Source organism: Rhincodon typus, chromosome 1 (assembly GCF_021869965.1).
Source record: "Rhincodon typus isolate 14 chromosome 1, sRhiTyp1.1, whole genome shotgun sequence".
NCBI lineage: Eukaryota > Metazoa > Chordata > Chondrichthyes > Orectolobiformes > Rhincodontidae > Rhincodon > Rhincodon typus.
In genome coordinates, this window is record NC_063332.1 from 153,884,114 (window position 1) to 153,904,818 (window position 20,705).

At 42.2% G+C, this 20,705-nt stretch overlaps 1 protein-coding gene across 6 annotated transcripts in view; it reads left to right on the forward strand.

Moving 5' to 3' along the window:
* The window catches only part of elf2a (E74-like factor 2a (ets domain transcription factor)), a 124,359-nt gene that overhangs the window by 22,900 nt on the left and 80,754 nt on the right, over positions 1 to 20,705 (forward strand). The window contains exon 1 of one of the 6 annotated variants that reach the window (XM_048595443.1): positions 12,690 to 12,707. The exons of the other annotated variants lie outside the window; for them this stretch is intronic. The gene's annotated coding sequence lies outside the window, so the exon portion shown is untranslated. Of the gene's footprint in view, positions 1 to 12,689; positions 12,708 to 20,705 lie in introns of those variants that run through there. 6 annotated transcript variants of the gene reach the window in all.

A 20,705-nucleotide genomic window follows, 5' to 3' on the forward strand; every position in this document is an offset into this window, starting at 1 on the left:
CAGTTCTACACCATGTTATCTCTTATTTCTGAAAGGGTGAGCTGGGATTTAGGAAGTGATTGTGTATTTGAGAAATTTGGAGTATAAGTGGATGTGAGTAGAAGTTTCCCAAGATACACCATTGTAGGTGTGTTTTGATTATTTGCAAGGGAACCATTTACGATATTGGTCCTAGTTGCTTTGGAAGATTCTTTTCTTAAAGGCAAAACTGCAGCCCTGAACCAGTATCTTTCATGTATCTTTAGCACGGTTACCAAAAATAGCTTCATTTCAGATTGGGTTCTCCCCAGTGCTAGTTTTAAAATCAATGATGTTCTTGTTCATGGAGTAGGGAAGAAATCTCTCTGAGGAATAGTTGAGCTCCAAGTGTAAACAGAGTTGTCAACCTGACATCATTTCTAAAACTGTACTGTGCAGAAGTGAAGCTCTGCCTGTTGTGTCATGGTTTACTTAAGGGGGCATGTTCAAAGCAAACTCTCTTTCTCTGTGTGTTTAACTGACAAGCCCTTTTGAAATGCAGCTAGGGTAGGGGTCTTGGACTCATGGAGGGTGTGAGTGGCAGTTATGATTAACTGTGGTTGAACCTTTTATCCTGCAGATCACAGCATAGCCTTGGCGAGGCTGAAAGAAGATGGGGATCAGTCTGTTGAAACAGCTCATTTGCTGGCTTGTTCCTACCCCGACTCGGCAATTAGCTCAAGAAACTCAGGTTTTGTGTTGAGGATTAGCCATTGTTGTCAGTATTGGAATAGCGGAAAGAATTTCAGCTTTTACGTTTGCTGTTTGGACTCCACTTGCCAAACAGCAATGAGGATGAGTGAAGAATTGATTTGTATTTTGCTTTCAGTGAAAGATATATCTGGGCAAAAAGATATATATTTTAGGCCCTAGTTTTGTTCTGGGGATTCCAAATTTTCAAATTTAGATGTGTGCTTTGTATAAAGGTCCCTGTAGTCTCCTGTTGTTTCACGTCTGTGCACACTGGACAGAGAGCTTGTTCTCAGTAGTATCCTGTGACATTACTGCCTGTCATACCAAGATTTTCACAACTTTTTCAGGATGATCACTTTGCTTCCTGTTACCTCTGTCTCGTTCATCTATTAAAATAAAGGTGAGAAAATGGCAGTGGGACAGTGGAGGAATAACCTTTCCTTTGACTACTTAAAGTTAACATCCTAGGATTGCAGACAGAAAGCTCTCACCTCTCTCTGCTCTCTTCCTTAATTTTTTTTGCTGTGCTACGTCTTTTTTGATTAACATTGATCTCTCTTAAACTCTTTTTCAATCTTAGTGGTGCAGTCTACTGTGGACCCATAGAATTGGAATTGGGTTTATTGTCACGTGTACTCAAGTTACGAAAGGACAGGAGAACGGCGAAAAGTTCACAATTTTGTCGCCAATACATGGTACCATCTTGAGTATGAAGTACCTAGGTACAAAAAAATAGAGAAAGTAAAGAAAAAGTTACATTACATTACAAATATACATAGCATAAATTAGGAAAATAAGAAGTGAAGCTAAAAAGATAGACATTACAGTCTTTCTATGAGGGCTTCCATGTGGTCTGACCAGGCTCCACCTGTTCCCAACCAGTAGCCATTTAGGTTTCTCCGTAATAAACAAGGGGGATGTTTTGAGTTCAACATGTATGATGTCCAAGTTATGTTGCAGATTGTTGTAATAGCTTTACAGAAACGTACATTATTCCTGATGCTAATACTGTGCCATCCTCAATACTGTTTTTGCCACCTTAAGGAGCTTTGCCTGTGTATGGCACCACATTCATGTACACTTGCAGCCCTTGAATTGCAAAGGAAGAAATCACTTTTTTTAAAAATTTGCTATTGGGCTGTCTGCAGTTTGCTACAAAATAATTTGAGCTGTGAAGTCAACGTTTTAATCCTATCTGTGTTGATTTTGTAATAATTGTGTTTGGTCTGTACTGAGATAAGCTGATTTCAGCTCGTTGGAGGTTGGAGACACTATAAACAACTTCAGTCTCTCTGGGCTAAATTTGTGAATTCCTGGGAGGTAAAATTTGATTTGAGTCTGTCTCTTTTGCAAATTAGTAGTTAGCAGCTGGTGTTAGGAGATCTTTTTATGAAAGCACTGCTGTGTGGGAAAGCCTGGCAGCTAACTTGCGCTCGGCAAAATTGCAGACAGAAATTGAGATCGATGGTTAGCAGTGTTTTGTTTTTGTAGGTTGGCGTTCCGAGGGAGAACTGTTACCTTGTACAAGAATAAACTCTGTTATCTTCCAATGGTATCCTTCAGCAAGCCCTTCAGTTAATTTCTCGCTTGTAAGCTGCCGCCATTGATTGTAACAAACCAATGGGAACACAATGGGTTAGAGGTTATTGTCAGTGGAGGTGTAATTCGGAGCCTCATACTGATGCTGCAGAGGGTGCACGAGTTTAAATCCTACCATGGCAGATGGTGAATTTTGAATTCAGTAAAAATCTGGAATAAAACTATGTGATCAATGTTGTTTGTCATAAAAATGCAACTGGCTCAGTAATGTCCTTTTACAGGCCTAACATCGATCTCTGCAAAATGGGCAGACTGGGTGACCGTTCACGCAGCACACCTCCGCTCTGTCTGTTGGAGTGACCCTGACCTTCCAGTTGCTTACCATTTCAATAAATTGCCTTGTTCTCGTGCTAACATTTCTGTCCTGGGCTTGCTGCAGTGTTCTGAAGAAGCACAAAGCAAGCTTGAACAACATCTCATTTTCTGCTTGAGTGCATTGCAGCCCCCAGGGCTTAATATTGGATTCCACAACTTAGAGCCTTACTGCAGGATGTCTGCTCTCTGTTTTTCTTGCATCTGCCTCCTCATCCTCATTTTCATCCTTCTACACCTTACTTTTTAGTCAGTTTAGATCTCTATCTCCCTTTGACCCAGTTTGCAACCTCTTTGTCTTTTTGTTTGGAGACCGTAAGGACTGCAGATGCTGGAAGCCAGAGTCAATAAATGTGGAGCTGGAAAAGCACAGTAGGTCAGACAGCATGTGAGGAGCAGGGAAAGTCAACGTTTCAGGCCAAAACACTCTGTCGGGACTGGGGAGGCGAGGGGAGCCCAGAAATAGATAGAGGGAGGGGATGGGGCTTGTGGGAGGGTAGATGGGATTGAGATAGGTGGATGCAGGTAGGGGGTTATTGTGGTTGGTCAAAGGGAAGGTGGCAGCTGGAAGTTCGGCTTGGTAGGTGCATGCAGAGTGCAGGTGCTCTGCGAACTGGTCCCCGAGTCTGCGTTTGTCCTCCCCGATATAGAGGAGACCACATCGGGAGCAATAGATCCAGTAGATGAGGTTAGATGAAGTGCACGTGAATCTCTGCTGGATTTGGAAGGATTGTTTGGGGCCTTGAACGGAGGTGTAGGGGCAGGTGTAGCACTTCCTGTGGTTTTAGGGAAAGGTACCGAGTGTGGTGGAGGAGTTGGTGGGGAGTGTGGAGCTGATGAGGGAGTCACGGAGTGAACGGTCCCTGCGGAAAGCGGACGGGGTGGAGAGGGAAACATCTTTTTGGTCGTGGGGTCTGATTGTAGATGGCAGAAATGTCGGAAGCTGAGGCGTTGTATTTGGAGGTTGGTGGGGTGGTATGTGAGAACTGTTGTTGTGGGATCCACTTTAACTGCCCCTCCCACTCTCCTGGTGACATGTCCATCCTTGGTCTCCTCCACTGTCAGAGTGAGGCCAAACGTAAACTGGAGGAACAACACCTGATATTTCACTTTAGGAGCTTGCACCCCAATGGCCTGAATATTGACTTCGCCAGCTTCAATATTCCTCCTCCCCCAACCTGTCCATCTTCCGACTCACCTATCTGCTCCACTCTTCCCACTGACCAACCACAATAACCCCCGACCTGAATCCACTTATCTCCAGCCCCACCCTCCTCCATCTGTTTATGTCTGGGCTCCCCTCCCCTCCCCAGTTCCTGACAAAGGGTGCCAGCCTGAAATGTTAATTTCATTGCTCCTTGGATACTGTCTGACCTGTTGTGCTATTCCAGCTCCACATTTATTGATTGACTCTCTGTCTTTTGCTCTGGGCCTTCACATGATTCTTCTTGTTTCTTGTCTGCCTCTGTCAAAGTTATGAAACCCACCATTTTCCAACTCCTTTTAGTTCGCAAGAGTCACGCTGGATTCCGTTAACACTCTCGCCACAGATGCTGCCTGGCCTGCTGAGTTTTCTCAGCAGATTTGTGTTGGTTACAGGTTTTCAGCATCTGTATTATTTTCTAGCAGTTCTTGCTCTGGGTTGCAAAAACAGAAGTTGCTGCCAGATCTGCTGAACTTTTACAGCGTCTGTGGAGATCGATTGGACTTAATCTTTTGGGTCCTGTGACCCTTCCTCAGCCCCAGTGAACTTTTCCAGCAATTTTTGCTTTTGCTTCGATATCCAGCATCCACAGTTCTTTCAGCTTTCATTTTAGTATCTTACTCTGGGGTTACTCTCCATTTGAGCCCTGTGTTTATGATTGTTGCCCATGATTTTGGAATTTAACTGGCTATTCCGCCTTGGACTGACTGCTGACTTGGAGGGCGGATGGGAATGCTGTCTTGAGACTAGGAAACTGGTTCGGGCAGATTTCCTGTCTCCCCATCTGAATTTAAAGGCAGGAACCTGATTACTGCAATACGGGAACCAGAGAGGGAAAGAAAGTAAGTTTTGTTTTCTGGGGTCACCTTGTTCGATTGTAATTTCTAATTTTATATTCAAATCGTATTGTTCTTGGAAAAACTCACTTCACGTTCTGTGCAATTTGTCTTACTCTGTGCTCAAGCGCGATGATGTTTATTGCCATCAATCGTATCATCATCGATGGTCCCTCGCAGATGAGGATGACTCTCTCCCACTCTCAGGGTGAGTCTGTAGGTGGCTGTACAGACCGATTTACAGCTACTGCAGGTCGTGGGAAGGGGTGGGTGGCACATCGGTGTGGCAGCGCGGTCCTTTCGCTGTTCCCGCCTGGCTTCCTTTTTTTTTCCCCACGGCAAGTCTTGAGTTGCTGGAGGCCTTCCCGGATACTCCTCCTCCTCCACTTTGGACCATCTGGAGCCAATGATTCCCAGGTGTCTGTAGGAATGCTGCACTTTGCCAGTGAGGCCTTGAGGGTATCACTGAAGTCCTTCCTCTGCCCACCTGGGGCTTGGCTGCCGTTTCAAAGCGGGGAGTAGAGCACCTGCTTGGGGAGTCTCTTGGTGGTCATGCAGATGATGGGCTCAGCCCATCGTAGCTGATCAAGGGTGGTCAGTGCCTCGATGCTGGGGATGTTGGCCTGGTCAAGGACACTGGTGTTGGTGCTTCTTTCTTCCCAGTGGATTCGCAGGTAGCATTAGTGGTACTGCTCCAGTACCTGAGGTGTCTGCTGTAGACAGTCCACGTCTCAGAGCCATCAAAAATATAATTATTGAAAAGTACCCCTACTTTGGGTCCATAAACTTCAACTTCTCTACACCTTGCTTTTAGCTGGTTGTGCAACTTTCACCATGTGCATTATAAGGATCGGGAATCAATTTAATCATCTTCCTCTCTAAGATATATTTCCCTGCTTGCAAATGCTGCCTGCCAGCATGAGTGTATGTCAAACTACTTCTGGTGCTACTTCATGCCTTTTGAAAATAACAACTCAGGATATTGGGATGGAATTAATGTAAGACGCGTCGGTGCTTCTGTAAGGCTGGGATTCTGGATCACTGCAACCCATTTGTCAAGTTGCATTTTTTAAATTCCGGCCGACTGAGTAACATGAGCTGTATTCCTGTAGGGAAAGAGGATGGAAACAACACTGTCACTTCTCCTTTATTCATTCACAGGATGATGGCGTTGCTGGTGAGGCAGCGTTTATTGCCCATCCTAATTGCCCAGAAAGCAGTTAAGAGTCAACCACATTGCTGTGGGTTTGGCAGGAAGGATAGAAGAAATGAATTTAAGAATGGTTACTGGAAGACAGACACCGGTTAGGGTTGACTGGGATTTTGATTGCATGTTCTGGCTGTAGAATACTTTGGACCATACTGTGCATTTTTCTGTGTATTATATCCAGCAGTATTTCATCTACCTACTTAATATACGCAATTATCAATCGACATTTGAAAGTGGACAATGTGAGAAGTTTTTTGGTTTGATCTGTTTCTCTGCTAGCTAGTTACTTGACCCAAGTGACCATATTGGTAAAGCAGCTACAATCAAGTGTAGCCTTTCAAAACTATGGTTTGCTCACATAAATGCAGCCCTGTGACTTCTGCAGGAAAAGCTACGTGTGTAGACGGGATGACACTGGTTTCTCGGGAACATCTCATTAGTTCTTATCTACAAATCGCATTCAGGGTATTGTGGCTCTGCCATGCACAGCAGATCTGCCAGAAGCACTTCTGGGCCAAATTTAACTTGGAAATAAACAGTGAACTCCCTATAATTAGTGACATATGGTTTTCTGTTTACAGGTCATTTTTTTCCTCTCTCCAGTGTGTTGTACAATGTAATGGTGATAATTGATATCAGGGTGCCATTTATTCCTGCATTTGTACAAGATTGTTATTTGGATTTAATTGTATTGTGTCAAAGGGGCTGAATTTAAAAGATTAGGTGCATGATTAAAGGCAGCCTGGTAGCTGTACCACTTATGTCAATTCAGTGACCAGAATCTGCATCAAGGGCAAATTTGTCCAAATCCTTGAGAAGAAGATGGGATACGGTAAAAATCAGGCTGAAATAAATCCTTGAACACCATTTATTCCAAACATGCCTGTTAGCTCAAACTGAGGATTGTATAATGGCATTGTTGGATTTAACCAGAGCTTAAATCGTTCAGTTCCTATAACAAAACTCTTTGAAGGAGCAGCAAAGTTAGTAGAGTCAGAAGGCAGTGTTTTTAACTTGGCAAAAAATATTGCTTTGTTAAAGCAGCATATTTAAAAATGTTTAAAAGCAGCCAATGCTATGAACATTGTTACCACTGAGCTAGGTATTTTTTTGTTTGTTTGTCTCTGTCTGTGTCTCTCTCTGTCTAGTCCCAGCGCTACACTGTTCACAACTTGTATTTAAATGTTTTACCCAATTACTAATATGGACAATTATGTACGTTATATTTGGTTCAGAATTAAAGGATCGATCAACCAGGTTTCTTTAATAAATAACAAAATTATTAACTTATTATATAAAGAAGCTTGTTTGTCAACAATACAGAGCTGATCAACACAGTTTTAAATATGAAAGTAAATATATATCCTTCTAAATAACCCTACGCACATGAGCACACCCACATACACCAGTCAAAGAGAAAATAAAGAAACCTTCTCTGTGGAGGTTAACTTTGGAGAAAACAAGCACTTTGGCCAATTAGTTGCTAATTCCGAGATCATAGATCATAGGATCCCTACAGTGTGGAAACAGGCCTGTTGGCCCAACAAGTCCACACCGACCCATCCCTCTATAACCCGCCTAAGCTCTACACCCCTGAATGCTACGGGCAATTTAGCATAGCCAATCCACCTAGCCTGCACATCTTTGGACTGTGGGAGGAAACCCACGCAGACACAGGGAGAATGTGCAAACTCCACACAGACAGTTGCCCGAGGGTGGAAATGAACCTGGGTCCCTGGCACTGTGAGGCAGCAGTGCTCACCACTGAGCCACCGTGCATAAGAAATGTTCCAAATGGCTTTTAGCCTGGAATCCTGGTACATGTTGATGGGTCATTGCGCTCAGATGGTTGTCACTGGAATAACTTCAGATACAGTTTATTTGGGGAGATGTTGAGAGAAACTTTTCAGGAAGAATAGCTGTTTTGGTTTCTCACCTCTTTCACAGGATCCTTGAGGGTTTCTCGGTAATGTAGCAAAGGTTGGCTGGGGATTTTGATATCTTCACAGGCTAACCCTGTAACTGAACTTCAAACTATTTCAAATAGCCACAACTCTTGATGGACATAAATCAGGCATGTGACTTCCAGTAAGTAAGTGTAAGTAGTTGCCTGAAGATGTGTGACTTCTAGGAAATGTCTTTCAAATAGAGTCCCATAGTGCCTTTTAGTGACCTTTACTTAAAAAAAAGTCCATGTATCTCCTTGGTATTTCAAATGAACCAATTTTCCCAATCTTTTAGGCAAATCCTCAAAATCAAAAATGAAATGCATTTATAACAACGTATGGTGAAAGTGTTTCTTTCATTTTACTTAATATGGTTATTTTAAGTCTTAGAATTATTACTTTTTTTTCCTGAGTTAATAATTAGTGTACATCTTAGTCAGTGCTATATTCCACTGCAGTTACACCATAACAGTTGGGAGATAATTAATTTGTGCTTCTTAGTCCCCACAAAGAATTCTGTTGCCAGTTTGGCTAGTAAGCAGTTTCCCCCATAGGAAGGGACGGAAACCCAGAAGAGACAACACAGTTACACACCTCTTATTGGCTGGACACTGCCATTGGAATAGACCTAGAAGCTAATTGTCTGCTGCATTTCCTACGCTGATAATAAAGAATTAAAATCCAATAAAACAATAAATTTGGTCCATGGATTTTAATACTTGAAATTACACAGGTACACTTAAATTCCACCAAGATAATTTGAAAATTTTGTGTTTAGATTTTGTTTTGAAACTAAAAATTATAAAGCTGATAGCAATAAAAATGTTGGGCTTATTATGTACAATACAGAAAGATGTTCCTTAACATGTCCGGTCCATATATGACTCCTGACCCCACTACCATATTTGACAATTAACTATATTTAGGGCAGCAAGAAGTGATCTCAATAAATGCTGCTCTTGTTGAGAATGAGGAGATTTATATTGACATTGTAGGCTATTATTGAGAACATCATTGGCATGTTGGGCTGGTTCTTTTTGCTGAAGTACCTTCACACTGTACTGTTGTGACATTTGAAAATATAAGCCTTAGACTCCAACTTTCTACATGATGCAGGCAGCAGGTCGGTTTTGTGGGAAAGTGGGATGGGCATGTATTGTTCAGAAGGGATTGAATGAGACAAAACGTTAACCTCACAGATTCCACTTCAAAATTTCTGCATTGATTAACTGACATGTTTCTTCTCCTAAGAGCTGTATTGCATCCTGTCGCCCTTGGTTGAATTCGAACTGAGGTCTTGGAGGTGAAAGGCCAGTGTGCTAATCCACTGTGCCATCCAGGCCTGTGTAAACTCTTGATAGTATGTTGAAAACTAATCATAAGCTCTATTTGCAGAGGAAGACGCCCAGTAAAGCGTCTTGTGTTGTGGAAGGTCATTCCTCCCAAGTTTCTTCTGTAATTCTGGCATGCTGCTTGAAGAGGATGATGGAAATTTTTACTGTGCAGCGTTGAATGATTTCTGTATCATCCAGTTTAAATTGACAATGTTGTTTTTAAATAAAAGAAAAGTATTGAATGCCCTGGGCCTGATCCATGGTCAGCAATCACAAAATTGTTTAACTGTTTCAAAACCTGCAACAACCTGTTTGAAGCTGCAGCTGTTTGTGATCAAATCCCAAACTTCAATCTGTTGTTTTAGCTTAAGCACTTGCGTGATGATGCTTTGGCTTAAAAGGTGTATTTCATCCTGGCTTTTTTTATAGGAGACAGATTGAACAAGTGGCGCCAAGCAGTCTGTGGTACATGAACAGCTTGTGAGGCCTTGGGCTTTTTTTTAAAAGATGGATCAATAGAAGCAGCCTGGATGGGTGTGACCACCTCTCTCAGACCAGGGTTTCTAGTTTTCTTTTAGCTTTTAGATTCAGCAAAGCTGCTGTAGTTTTGAAGTAGCTATGCTTCCCCCTCTCCTGGTCACAGCTAGAAGCTGGGGTTTCCCTTCCTACTGCAGGCATTGCCTGTGAGAAAATCTGTTTTCTGAATTTGCCTTTTTGCCATAGTGGTGTGTTTATGGGATATTACTATGTTGGAACAATTGATTAGTAGCCGTTACTGTACCTATTATTCTGTTAAGTTTTCCAGTAGAGTTAATGTATTCTAAGTTCTTCTGTCTTTTGTTGTATTTTAACTTGCGTGAGTTTGAATAAATTGTGTTTTGCTTAACATCAAGTAGTTTGACCCCGTTGAATTGCATTTGGAGCACAGCAGTTCACATTTACCTTAAAAATAAGAAAGAGTTAGGGTCGAAGCTAGCTTCTTAAAATATTTTGAGAGGGTCTGGTCTGGTCCATAGCACTTAATTCACTGTATATTTAACTTTTGACTGACGTTAGTGCTCAGACTCTGCAGGGTCATAGAGTCATTACAGTTCACAGGCCACTCAGCCCATCAAGTCCATGCTGGAAAAATGTGCTTCTGCCTGGTTTTGAATTGGGGCCATTTTATATATTGGGTAAACATGTTCTCCTCTACACAGGAAATGCTAAATGTTTTGTGCAGTTTCCGTTGATTAGGAAAAGCTTTTTGGATTTTAAACTTCTTTTTTAAAAAAAAAAAAAAAAATTCCGCCTGAATTCAGGAGAAATGTGAAGAGATTGTGAAAGGCTTAAAGTAGGATTCATTTTAGCGTTGAGGAACAAAGCTGTCTCAGTCTTTTTCAGAATACCTTCTCTGTTTTCTGAGCAACTAAGTGAACAAGGGCCATTAAAGGATGCAAGAGGCCACAACCTAATTTGTTTTTAATTAAAATGCACTGTTCGGTTTTTGTTCCAAAATGTACTACTTGTATAGCTTTTCTGAAAGCCCCAATCTACCCAGCCAAAAAGCAACTGTGTAGATAGTGTATGGTGCTACCCTAACTCTAGGACACTGAATTTCGTATGACTTCATGTTGATCCATTTTTTAAAATAGTTAACATTCCCTTCTATATTTTATATTTATGCTATCAATGAATAAATATCCATAGAGTACTTTATGTTCTACGTGGGATCTTGGAAGCATATGGGCTAATAATTGCATGAAGGACTGATTTGACTCCATTCTCCTACTTTTTTCTCCTCCTCCTGTCTTGGTTTCCTCCCACACTTAACAATGAACATATGAACCAGGAGCAGGAGTAGACCATTCAGCCCTTCATGTTCTGTCAATCAACAAAATCAAGGCCAATCTCCTACTCCATTTACCGTGGACTCCCTTGTTAGCAAAGAGTCATGTCGACCTTTGCCCTAAAACTATTCCATGCCCCCACTCTTCTCTGAGGAAGAGGGTTGCAAAGACCCTGATCCTCAAAAACATCCTCCATCTCCATGCTATTAACTGTAATCCTGAGTTCTAATGTTTCCCACGATGGGAATTGTCCCTTCATCCTTTCCCCATTTCCTCCCTCTCTCTAAGGTGGTAAGTAGCTCCTTGACTGAGCACGAGCACCGTCTGACCTTTGGTACCTTGAGAATTATTTTTAATCAACCTTTTTGGCGATGTTATGAAGTACTTCTGGAGCAGGTTGGTCCTGGACCCAGGCCTCCTGGCTCAGAAGTAAGGACACTGCTGCCATACCACAAGAACCCTTCTGGTATTTTGAGAGCATTTACATGTGGAAGTATTACAGCTGAGCTTGATCCTGCCCTCTAATGGCCACGTGATCCTTTTAGAAAGTGATCAAAAGTGCAACTCCACTTATGGTATGCTGTGGCATCTTTAATGTAGCCTGTGATTATTTGGATGAAGATGCAAACCTGGAAGACCACAGTAGATTCTAGACAAGGGTCAGTTGGACTCGCAAATTAAGTCTGCTTTCTGTCCACAGATGCTGCCAAACCTGCTGAGTTTTTCCCAGCAATTTCCGTTTTTGTTGCAGTAGGTTTACATATTGAATCTAATGTTTTGTTTTATGAAATGAAAATCACATTATACCTCTTGACTTGTAATACCTAGCAATCATGAAAATGATGTACAACATAATCATGTTCAATTTATCGGGTTTGGTCTTTTTACTAATTTGATTTTCCAAGAATTTTTTTCTGCAAATCTTTTGTAATCCATTGAGTTATTAGGTTCTTGTGAGCTGCCTGATGCAGTTTGTTTCGCATTGTGAGTGTAGATATGCACTGGCCCACACTGATTCGCCATCTGATTATTGAGGCGTCACTGCTTTTGAAGAGCTGCTGTGAACGTTTCTGAATTATCCACAGGCTTCACAAGGAGCTTCTGTGATGTCTGATTTACTCTGACCTCTGCACTCGTGAATTTCCCTATTAGCAGCGTGTGAGATAGAGATGCACCAAATGTCTGTCACTTTGAGTCTGACTGAGTAGAGAATTTATGACAACAAATTGCTTGTGCTCTTAGCCGAACCTTGTGCCAATGAAAATAAGAATGAATACTTTAAATTCATAACCTTCAGATAAAATGTTCACCATTTGCATTGCAAATTTTACTTTGGATAGGTAATGCATTCTTTAAAATGTTAAGCTTTGGTCTTACGTTGGATTATTTATCTTTCGTCTCCACCCTACCCCAGATCACCCCAGTTTTGTATCTGGTTGCAGAGTCAAGATTTCTCAACTCTACCCCAATTGTGTAGATTGATGCCCAGCCGCAGAGGGATTCTTTTTTTGTGACAGCTCCATGTTGTGCGATTGGTCAGCATAGCTTACCAGTCAGATAAGGTTATGAAAAGGCATGTGTTATCCCAGAAAGATTGAGGCTTTTCTCCCTCTCACTTCACACAGGATATTTGATGATGGCAGAGGGACGAGATTTGCACTTGGTTGGTCTGGGAGTAGTTCAAATCCAAGTTGCAGAAATGAAAGAACAATGATTCAAGCCAAAGGTGCTGTCCAGTTCCGAAAATGCGTGATGCCTCAAACAATTGTCATCCTCCATTCTTCCTTCACGGTGATGGATATTACAAAGCCTGGGAGCCTTTGCCTTGTGCTCAAGTTACTCTGCTGCTATTTGTCTTGGCAAAATGTTATTCGCCCCAGTTAATAAGAGGAAGAATTGGATACAAAATCACCTAATATATCCACTCAATTCTGAGAGGATTTGCTATTAACTGACTTCTGTTTTAGTTGTGTATTTTTGCGTAATCTTAAAAGACTCTTAAAGCCCCCTTTTTTAATGTAACGAAATAACCCAAGATGCTTCACTAAGTACGGCACTGAACGAGATACTCCTGATTATCTTAAAGAAGGAAAGTGAGGTAGAGAGTTACAGAGGTAGCGGGAAGATGTTCCAGATTTTGGGGCCTAGACAACTGAAGACCTAGCTGTCAGTAGTAGAGCAATTAAAATCAGGGTTGTGCTAGTGTCCCGAATTAGAGAAGTGAATATGCTTATGGAGCACTGTGGGGCTGGAGAAGGTTACGATGATAGGAGTGAGGTAATGGGAAACGTAAAATTGGGAATGAAAATTTGAAATAATGTTGAAATTAAAATTTACTGAATTGATGGAGAAAAATAATTCAGTCTCCTGCTGTGTAATGAGGCATAGAGCTAGTTCATTCTTGCTGGATGATTTGGCTGAATGTCTTTATGGTAATGAAGTAGAATCGATAGCAATTTCTATATTTTGATGGTGAGACTTTCAGTGTGGGTGACAATGCGTATTTTTAATCATTAGAGTGTCCATTTCCCCAGTCTACTGTTCCCATTATTGAGACATTCGCAGTTCACAGATCTCTGCAGATATTACATTTGAATCTCTCCTGTGAGAGAATCTTGCTGAGTCACTGCCCTTCTGTTTACTCTGTCTCCCTGTGATCAAAACACTTGGCATTGCTTGATGTGTTCCACAGTTGTACATCTGAAATGTGGCAGAAGGAATTCTTGATTCTGATAAGTTGAGCAAAGATTTAATTGCTCGGTGCTAGGATTCTTAATTTGATAGGCAACAGGACAGTCATTTAACTGCGATGGGTATTGCTTATCTTTTGAGGTTGAGGCCTTGAGAAATCATGATTCTGACATGGTGCAATAATGGAACACAAAGTTTGAGTTAAATGGGCATGAGTCAGTGAGGAGTGGAATTGAGGGCTTCCAACACAACCCGATTGTAGAGCTGTGGAAAGAATGCAGAGTGGAAATGTGCAGTAGAAGGCTTCTCTAATAATTTTAAGAGAAGCGTGAGTGGGATGACAGCTGTACAATAGAATTAATTGCAGAGTGATTGCTTTTGCATGTTTTTATAGCTTTGGGATGTTGCAATCTGCTGACTGGAACATTATCCGAATGAAATTTAGGTACTGTAGTAGTTCTGTGCAATTACTCATGACAAACTTAAGTTTACAACCCTTGCTTCAAGGTTTTACAGCAGTTTCAAGGTGCCACATAAACACATTGTAAAGGTTTACAGAATTGTTAACGTGTACGAGGAAGCCATTTGGCCCATCGTGTGCACTCCAACTTTCTAAACATTGACTTAAAAGCATAGAAAATAGAAGCTGGGGGTAGGCCTTTTGGATCATCAAGCCAGCTCTGCCATTCAATATGATCATGGTTTATCAGCCAATTTGGTATCCTGTTCCTGTTTTCTCCCAATAACCTTTGATCTCTTTAGCCCTAACAGCTGTACCTAACTCGCTCTTGAAAACTCTCCATGTTTTGACCTGAACCACTCTGTGGCAGAGAATTCCACAGGCTCAGTCATCTCTGGGTGGAGAAATTCCTCCTTGTCTCAGTCCTAAATGGCCTGCCCCGTCTTCCTTAGACTCTGACCCCAATTCTGGACCCCCTGTTCATTAGGAACATCCTTCCTGTGTTTACTCTGTCAAGTCCTATTAAAACTTTACAGGTTGCTATGACATTCCCACTCATTCTTCTAAACTTCACTGAATATAATCCTCATTGTTTGGGTCTCTCTCCATACTTCAGTCCTTGCCATTCCCAGGAATCAGTCTGTGCAATGAAGGCTTACCAATCTCCATAGCCAGAAAATCTTTCCTCGGATAAGGAGTAGTAGGTATAGTGTACTTTACTTGCTGAACTAGTACTAATCTTCTGTCTTTTCCCTATAACCCTGTATGTTGTTTTTAGTTAAGTAATTATCTAATGTCCTTTTCAATGTCTCAATTGAACCTACCTCTACAACATTTCTGGCAGAGCATTCCAGCCCAAACCATTCGCTATGTGAAAAAGTTTTCTTATCTCTCTCATTTACTTCTTTGCAAAATACTTCAAATCTACGCCCTTTGGCTCTCAGTCCTGTTACGAGCCTGTGTACTTTATCCATCCTTGTCATGATCTGAAGGTTTCTACAAAATCTCCATTCATTCATCTCCCCGAGGAAAACAATCCCAACTTCCCCAATCTTGTCTTCATTACTGAAGTTTCTCATCTCTGTCACCATTCTTGTAAACTTCTTCTGCCCACTCTGTCTCCAGTGCTTTCACATTTTTCCTATAGTGTGGCATCCAACACTGTACACAGTACTGTGGCTGAGATCTGACCAGTGTCCCATGTAAATTCACTGTAACCTCCCTGCTTTCCTTCTCAATGTTGTCTATTAGAGTCATAGAGATCTAAAGGATAGAAACAGACCCTTCTATCCAAGTCGACCATGCCGACCAGCTATCCTGTATAAATTTAGTCCCATTTTCCAGCATTTGGCCCTTATCCCTCTAAACCCTTCCTATTCATACAACCATCCAGATGCCCCCCTTTTTAAATGTTATAATCGTACCAGCCTGCGCCACCTGCTCTAGCAGCTTATTCCATACACACACCACCCTCTGCTTGAAAAAGTTGCCCCTTGGGTCTGTTTCTCCTCTTACCTTAAACCTATACCCTCTAGTTTTGGACTCCTCCCATCCTTGGGAAAAGACCTTGGCTATTTACCCTATCCGTGCCCCTCATGATTTTATAAACCTCTGTAAGATCACCCCTCAGCCTCCGTTGCTCCAGGGAAAATAGCCCCAGTCTATTCAGCCTCTCCCTATAGCTCCAACCCTGGCAACATCCTTGTAAATCTTTTCTAAACCCTTTCAAGTTTCACAACGTCCTTCCCATTAATGAAACCTAGAACACTCAATGCTTCATTTTCTGTCTGTCTGCCGACTTGCCACCTTCTAATGATCTGTGCATGTTTACACTCAGCTATACTTGTGCACTATTCTAAAGATGTACATCTTATTTTCTGCTGTCTTTGTCCAAAATATATCACTTCAAAGTAATCTGCCATGTATCTGGCCAGTCTACCAATCTTTCAATGTTCTTTGAATCTCTACATTGTCATCTTCATAGTTTCATTCAGTGCTTTATGTGTATAAATGTTGGATTGTATTTCCATGGCCTCTATGGAAAATTGTCCTTTATTCAAATAATGTCTTAAATCCCAATCTTTCTTCCACCTCTTAGAGCATAACATGGAGGAATAGAAGGAGGCATTTTCACCCATCATGTCCGCTGTGCGAGTCAATGAAATTGTGGCTGATCAGATAGTTCTCAACTCTCCTTCCCTGCCGTTCCCCTCCTCCGTAACCCTTGATTCTCTTACTGATTTAAAAACTTAATGACCCAGCCTCTACACCCCTCTGTGGTAAAGAATTCCACAGACTCACTACCTTCCGAGTGATGAATTTCCTTCTCGTCTCACTCTGAAATGGGTGACCCCTTATTCTGAGATTGTGCTGCTTGATCTTAGACTTTCCCACGAGGGGAAACAATCTTTCTGCGTCTACCCTCAGAATCTTATGCTTTAATAAGGTTTCCTGTCATTTCGTCAGAATTCCAAAGGGTACAGGCCCAACCTACTCAGCCTGTTTTCATTTAAAGAGCTCTCCGTACCTTGGATCAACCTAGCAAACCTTCTGTGGGATGCCTCCAATACTCATTTATCTTCCCTTAGATTAAAACTGTTCACAGCATTCTAGCTAGTACCCCGTATAGTTTTAGCAGCACCTACCTTTTTTTTGGGAATAAAGGCCACTGTTCCATTTGCCTTCCCTATTGGCTGTTACACTTGTACGCTAGCTTTAGGCGAAAGAAGTGCGAGGACCCCCAAATCCCTCTGTGCTGTAGCTTTCTGCAGTGTTTCTCCATTTAAATAATATTCAGCTCCTCTACTGTTCTTGCCTAAGAGCGTAGCCTCACATTTGCCAAGGTTTTTCCCCACCATTGAACGTGCCAATATCCCTCCGCAGACTCTGTGTCATTCTCACTGCTTGTCTCCCCACCTGTTTTTGTGTCGTCTGCAAACTTTGCTATAGTGCATTCACTTTCCTCATTCAGGTAGACCGTTGAGGCCCCAGCACTGATCCCTGGGGCGCTCCACTAGCTTCAAGTTGCCATCCCGAGAGAGCCCACCTTATCCCAACTCTTGTGTCTTCTATTAGTTAGCCAATCCTGGATCCATGCTAACATACTACCCTCCATTCCACAGGCCCTTATCTGATTACAAGGCTTTGTATGCAGCACATTGGAACAAGAGTAGGCCGTTCTGCCAACTGAGCCTGCTCAACTATTCAATGCAATTATGGCTGATTGAACACTTGAATTTCTTTTACCCACCACATCCTCACAAATGTGTACACCACTGGTAATCAGAAACCCATCAGTCTCTACCTTGAACATACTCAAAGACTGAGCTTCCACAGCCCTTTGTGGTAGAGAATTCCAAGGGTTCAAAATCCTCTGAGTAAAAACGTTTCTTCTCATCTCCGGCCTAAGTGACATACCCCTTATTTTTAAAATTGTGTCCCCTGGTTTTTAAACCCCCGAGTTAGGAGAAACATTTTACCTGCATGTACGTTGTCCATTTCCAATACTTTGTAAGTTTCAAAAAGTTCACCCCTTATTCTTTGAAACTGCAGAGAATAAAGTCCCAGTTTGCCCAGTGACTCTCTATTGGACAGTTTTGCCACCCCAGGATCAAGTTTGATGAACCTTTGTTGTACTCCCTCTATGGAAATATTATCTTTCCTGAGACAAGGAGACCAAAACTGCACACTATACTCCAGGTGCAGTCCAAACAAGCTCCTAATAAAGGCTATCATTCCCTTGGTTTTCCTAATAGTTTTGCTGCATCTGCATTTTAGTCTTCAGTGCCTTAACAAGGACACCTAGGTCTCTTTTTTTTTTTAAGAATTATAGAATCCCGACAGTGTGGAAGCAGGCCACTCAGCCCAACAAGTTCAAACCAACTCTCTGAAGAGCATCCCACCCAGACTCGCCCACTTACCATATCCCTCTAACCCTGTATTTCCCATGGCTAACCTACCTAATCTACACCTCCCTGAACACTATAGGCAATTTAGCATGGCCAAACCAACTAACTTGCACATCTTTGGACTGTGGGAGGAAACCAGAGCACCTGGAGGAAACCCAAGCCGACACAGGGAGAATGTGCAAACTCCACACAGACAGTCGCCCAAGGGTAGAATCAAACTCAGGTCCCTGGCGCTGTGAGGCAGCAGTGCTAACCACTGAGCCACCATGCCCCCTTATGAAGTGCTTTTTGAAAATTTAAATATATTACATTGACTTTTTTCTTCTTCCATCCAGCTTGTTGCCTCCTCAAAGAATTCTGATAAATTAGTCAGCCATGAAGCCATGCTAACTCTGCTTAATCGTGTATCTCTAAATGTTTTGCACATCCTTTATAACAGACTCTGACATTTTCCCAATGACTTATGTTAAGCTAACTGGCCTGTAGTTACCTGTGTTTTGACTTGCTCCCATTTTAATCTTCACTGCTGCCAACCCTGCTCAGTATTTTATAGCATTTTCTGCTTGTAGTTTAGACTTCCAGAATCTGTAGTATTTTACATTTTGGAAGGGTATAATTGTTACTTTGAGGATTTGGAAAGGATCAGAATGGAAGATGACAAGTTCGTCCTTGAATGTTGCACCATCAGCTGGCCAGGACCTAAGCTCTGAAAATTCGTCTTTAAACTCCTCTTTGCCTTTCCTTGCTCGTTTTAAGGCGTCCCTTAAAACATACCTAGATCCTAATATCTTTGTTTGCTCTTGTGAAGTGCCCAGGGTCATTTAACTGTGTTAATAGCACAACATAAATGCACGTTGTTGCTTCTTAACCATTGGCTTGAGTGGCCTTGAAGGATTTCAGCTGATCGTGTATTGTTGGCAGGGAATGATAGGTAGCCCGTGGCATCTTAACCAGGAGGAAAGGGTGAAAATGTTAAATGAAATAAACAGAAAAAATTCCTGTTAAAGAAGGACGTCTGAAGGTTTTCTGAAGAAGGGTTTAGACCCGAAACATCAGCTTTCCTGCTCCCCTGATGCTGCCTGGCCTGCTGTGTTCCTCCAGCTCCACACCGTGTTATCTCAGACTCTAGCATCGGCAGCTCTTACTATCTCAGTTAAAGTGAAGCCAAGATGTGAGTTGGGAAGATGCGTTATGGTGTGGGAGGCAGTCATGAGCCATGGTATAATAGTGCCTTGGGTATAGGATGAGGAATGACCTGAAGCTTTTGGATAAGGTGTGATGTGTAATTTAAATGTTGATGATAGATACTCGCAGAAGTAAATTGATTTGGTGACTCCAGTGCTGCCTTGCTTGCATGGACGTTCTTCATTAGGAGTCTAGATAAAGCGTGAGAATGCTATTTAGCAGTGGGGGGGTTTGGGAGGCATTACAGTTAAAACTGATACTGACCTTTGACAGTGTCCACGTGCATGCTTTCTCAGCAGTTAATAACCGGGCTGCAGTTTGAGCAGGTACCCTGTCTGACACCATTTCCTGGATACCGTATTGCTATGTGTGGACTTTTGCTGTGTATAAGTTGTCAACTGTCACTGTTGCTGACCTCTTAGTGCGTCTTTAAACTAGGCTCCTGCCTGCACACTCTGGATGTACAAGATTGCACTCCTTTGAAGAAGAGCATTGCTCAAATTTTATTTCTGAACTGGCATTGTGAAATAACATATTAACAGATCACACAATACTATTTGTGCCACATTGCTGTGTGTAGACTGGCTGTTGTATTTCCTACGTTATACTGGTGACTTTTACCAAAATGTTCTGCAATGAAAACAAGATCTGAAGTGCACAATTTGAGAAATTAAAGTACCGTGCAGCCTCTTTTTGGAAAATTTATTTATAAATAAATGGGTAACCTGTCTCCTGGCTTCCCATACCCTGTTCACCTTCTACAAGGCGCAAGTCAGGATTCCTGAAGGAATACTCCCCACTTGCCTGGATGGGGGTAGCTGTAACAACCCTTAAGAAGATTGACACGATCCAGGACGAAGGTGTCCACTTGAGTGGCACCACATCCACAAGCATTCACCCCCTACATCACTGATGCTCAGTAGCAGTATTGTGTACCATCTGCAACATGCACTGAAGAAATTTATCAGGGCTCCTTAGTCAGCACCTTCCAAACCCATGACCACTGTCATCTAGACAAGAGCAGTGAGTACTCAGGAACATCACCTGCAAGTTCTTCTGCAAGCCCCTCATCATCCTGACTTGCAAATGTATCATCATTACGGCATTGCTGGGTCAAAATCTTGGAACTCCCTCCCTTACCACATTGTGGGGGGTGCTGACAGCGAAAGGGCTTTAGTGGTTCAAGGCAGCTCACCACTACCTTCTCAAAGCTAATCAGGGATGTCCACATCTCGTGAATAAACAATCTTGAAAAATCTTCTGACTCTTGAGTTATGTCGTTGCTTGAGAGGAAGGAGAGAGGCTCTGGCGGTGATGGGGAAATGATCCAGGGAGTCATGAATAAGTTTGCCAGTTTGGAAAGTTTGAGAGTGGAGTGGTATGTTTTATGTCAGAAATGTGTTGGAGATGACAAGATGGACAACTGATGTGGAAGATGGTGAGATGAAGAGGAGGATAATGGGGACCCTGCCAGCATTGA